The sequence below is a fragment of the Diorhabda sublineata genome, chromosome 7 (assembly GCF_026230105.1).
Source record: "Diorhabda sublineata isolate icDioSubl1.1 chromosome 7, icDioSubl1.1, whole genome shotgun sequence".
Lineage (NCBI taxonomy): Eukaryota > Metazoa > Arthropoda > Insecta > Coleoptera > Chrysomelidae > Diorhabda > Diorhabda sublineata.
The window spans coordinates 24546766-24551621 of NC_079480.1; positions in this window are offsets into that span (position 1 = coordinate 24546766).

Sequence of the window (4856 nt, forward strand, 5' to 3'; positions counted from 1 at the left end):
ATCTCATCAAGAAAAAATCATAGAAGATAACAGCAACCCCAGCTTGTGATTGGATTTCATTTTGTATAGAAGTAGGTAGGTTAGGTTAGGTAAGGTTAGGTTAGGTTAGGTTAGGTTAGGTTAGGTTAGGTTAGGTTGTTGAGTTTCTTCAAAACCTCAAAGAACAGTTGCACGTTTCCTATATTCCACAGCCAGTTCTTTCAATGTTTATCTAAATTGTATTTGTGGGCGTATTAGCAAAAGATGCGATAAATTCTCGTCTTATTGTTTTATTTGCATTGTAAACACATAAGGCATTTATCAGAGATGTTCAACAAATCGTAGAAAATTACTATAGGCCATCGTCTGGAGTTGCTTGCACCATGATAACTTCAACACATTTGATCTACTAAGTCTACGCCTATTTTAGTTTAATTGTAGGAGATTATCATTTCCGGTTTTACCCTTTCTACCGATTCTGGATCAATTACATCGTCGTGGTGCATACTTACGCAATTAACACAATATGACTCTAAAGTTATTTCGAGCTAAAATCCAAAAATAGAACTTTTCTTCAAGGTACAAAGTTTTACAAAGTTTCAATCAGTGGGATACTTGTAAACGAATTGTCCGTCGTAATGTTTCAGTTGGTGACTTGGACTGGCTGAACGAGTCTGCGTCAACCAGCGCGAATATCTTTAGAACGTACTTAACTTGTTTGTTGGGAATGTACTATCGGAACGATCAACGACCTCTAAGATATTCGCTTGCAATAAAGTTGTTTTGGAAATTTGCTAGAAACAGCTCAAGGATTTACCTTATTGGTGCGAGTTTATCAGTTGCTTTTCTTGTCAATTATATTATCAAATCTTATCACTCATTTAAAGGTAACAAGTATCAATGCCACTACCTTTTGAATTATCCAGATCTGAGCAGCATTTTTTCTGGAGCTTCTTGGATTTCCTATCTTTAGATGCTGAATTTTCTGTATGTATGTATATATTAGTTGATTCAGTGATAATTTTTATAATAGTCACTTAGTAGCCTTTTTTCCTGTTTGATTTCTTCTCCAGATTCTTTCATTCGCTTGAAAATTATTGAAGCCATTTCATCCACACTTTCGAGTCCCTTGGTGTAAAACAGTGTACAAGGCATATTTTTTAAGTAAGTACCGTTTTGGAATTAAAAAAAGAAGTGCAAAGATATAGCAATAATTTTATTTTTACATGAAAGCCTGTACCTTAATCTACTTTTCTACATAATTTCCGTGAATATTGAGGCACTTGTCATAACATGGCACCAGTTAATAAATACCATCCTCATAAAATTCTGCCGCCTGACTTGTTAACTACTGTTTTGACTTCGTTATCGTCTTGAAGACGCTGACCGCCCAAGTGTTTCTTCAAGTGCAGGAACAAATGGTAGTCGCTGTGCGCCAGATCAGGACTGTAGGGAGGATGATCTAGAGTTTCCCATTGAAAAGATTTTATGAGATCTTTGGTCCGATTAGTCACATGTGGACGGGCATTGTCATGCAGCAAAACGATACCCTTACTCAACTTGCCACGTCTTTTGTTCTGGATTGCACGACGCAGATTGTCCACAATAAGACGCTGCATTGATTGTCTCATTACGAGGCCGAAACTCCACTAGCAATACTCCTTTTCTGTCCCAACAAATTGTGCACATGATTTTCCGGGCAGAAATTGTTTACTTAAACTTCACTTTTTTGGGTGATGATGAATGTGGCCTTTCCATCTTATGTTGTTTCGATTCTGGTGTAACGTAGGCCACCCATGTTTCATCACCAGTAACAATTTGGTCTAAAAAATCTTCACCTTCATCGTGGTGCCGCTCAACGGTACCACGTTGGGTTTTGTGCAAATCCGTCAACATTTTTGGAACCCAACGTGAACACAATTTCCGGTATTTTAAGTTCTCGGTCTCAATGCAACGCAACACAAAACATTACGAGAATATTGAGGAAAGTAGTGGCACAATGATGAAATTGTAAAGTGTCTGGTTTCTCTCACCTTTTCGTCCACTTTCTGCACCAAATCTTCATTAACGACCGAAGGACGCCCACTCCGTTCTTCATCATGCACATTTGTGCGGCCATCTTTAAATGCTCTCACCCATTTCCTTACCATTCCATCACTCATAATGTTTTGTCCGTAAACTTTACAGATCTCGCGATGAATATCGATCGGTTTTTACGCCTTTAGCACTAAGAAATCGTATAACAGCCCGTACGTCACAATCGGCGGGACTCACGATTTTCGGAAGCATCTTAAACACTCAATAAACAACGTACACAATGAAGAATCAGACTGTAATGGCGTCAGTACGTAGACAAGAGATGTAGGTAACCAGCGCGCATGTGTGGAACGCCGACCTTGGGGTTGCGGCGGCGGAATCGCAAAACGGTACTTACTTAAAAAATATGCCTCGTATTTAGAACAGTTACAGAGAAGTAAGTGACTGTGCGCGTCATCTCTTAGGAAAGGCGTTAATTAAAAACTCACTGGTCTACGATCGTAGACCGCGCGTCTAACGAATGGTAATAAACAGGGTTAAAAACAGATTGAAGAAAATGTAGGAGAGTACGAAGGAGGTTTTAAAGCAGGGATATTGCATAGAAATAAGCATATATATGTAATATGGTAATCAAGAAGATTATTAAAGAAGTCGAAGAAAGGGAAATAGTGAAACGAATAGAAAAAGACAGTAAAGCAGCAGGAACAGTGACATCTCAGGAGTATTGTACACACATTTGGAGTTCGGCTTCCAAGCATACTCTGAGGATACTCGACTCAATACAGTAGAGAGCAATTCCACTTACCGGGATCCAGAGACAGCTTAAAGCATTGTATAAAGGTCGCTAGCTTGACACTGTTTTACCGATACTACCACGACAATTGCCACAAATCCCACTTAGAGCAGTATTTGCATGATCTACTCAACAGGTAGACGTGGTTCATGAACACCGAGTTCGCCTGCAGATGCTCAGAATCAAATCAATTTATCGTTGTTTGGAGAAGCGCAAGCCTATGGAATAAGCTACCAAGGCACGTATTTCTCGAACACTATAACATAAAGAAGTTCAATATCCATATCCACAGGCATCTCCACACGACAAGCGCTACTAAAACTACTCGAGTATGTACTAAATGGACCCAGAAACTAACACCGTCATGTGAAACCTGGACAATGAAGAAGAAGAAGAAACAGAAAACAAATATTACATTGTAGCTTTGTTATGAGTAGTTTTTCTTCTTTATCTTCTCACTCGATTTGCTAAAACATCTATAACAAAACCTGTTATTGTGACTAACAGATACTGAAGAAAGAGTGATATTATTCAAAATTTATTTTTCTTATTCTATAAAATCTTAACTGGCGTATTTTAATGTATGATGTCGACCGACTAACCGAGATTAATTTAAATGGGAAGAAAGGACTCGACGACTGGAGTTGTCATTTACAATGAATGACTTCTCACTTTGATAATGACAGATGTTGCTGCTGAAATCCAGTAGATATGGAAGTGACTACATTAGCCTCGCTTATAAGAGGTTGAAGCGTGACTTGATAACCACCATCATCTGTAACCAGAGAGGACCCTAACTGCGACTGATTCAACTACTTTCAATTACGGTCAGCATGTATACTAGTCACTAGTTATTCCACAAAAGTTACATACTTCTTGGGTATCAGAATAGCAATTGGCTGGTTGATGAAACGTCGACCCGTTTTGCTAATTCCTCTAGAATGTTTCGGCTTCTTGGTTGAATAGATTCTCCACTTCACTTCACTTCACTTGACGACGATGAACACTTGAAGGAATAGAAGCAGACTTGATATACCTTTCCAGAGTTCGAGTTATTTTTGTCAGGATAACTAGGAACTTTCTTCCCTTCTTACATAAGTCGGAAATTCTTGTAAACATATTGACATTGTCCTAGTTCAGGTCTGAACGATAGCAATTTATCGGGCTGATTTCGTTCATAAATTTTGGATTTTTAAAGGTTATCCTGGTCGTTGGCGTATGTCTGCACAGATTGCTCGACTTTAACTGACAGGTATTGCACACAACTAAATTGACCGAGAAGGAAAACTCGACGCCTGGAATTGAATCTGTTAGAATACCTGGTATTACAAAGATTTAATCTTCAATATTTATGAAGAAAAAGGAAAAACGATAACTTGTCGATTTTATACTGATGTGTTTTCGCGTTTGTTGGCGTCTGCTAATCCTTAAGCTAGAAAAATTATCCTGACTGTATTACTTTAATCACCATCAGATATCGGAAAAAAAGAAAGAAGTCGCAGGGCTGTGGTAACATATCTTTTATTGGTCTTGGATCATTTGGTGATATCCTCTGTTGATTCTGGTGCTTTTTTCAGGATCGGATTGAAAAAATCATTTTTCAGAGGTTTTATATTGCGAAATCTTTAAGTTGGGTACATACTGCGAGCTGTCAGTACACACCTTGACCGGTCTACCTTCTAGGGCTTCGTTTTTCACCTCTTCACGCACTTTTTGAATATTTTCCAAATAATAAGTTTTAGTCACTAAATAGCTAAATTTCCCACCTGAGTTGAAACTAGAGACTTCGATTCTAATCCTGTAGGGTACTAAAAATGTGGAATGGAAATTATAACAATTGAATTCCATAAATTTTATCCAATATTGTATCTGCTATCTGTTTTTATTATAGTTTCCAATCCCCTTGTATACCGATTTTTCTTTATGTGGAACTTGTCGTTGACCAACTAGATTATGACCCACAGAGCGCCTCATAGACTTTCCAAGAAGGTTACACAAATGGTTCCTATATCAAATGACATATAAGGAAAAGGTCCACTCATAATAT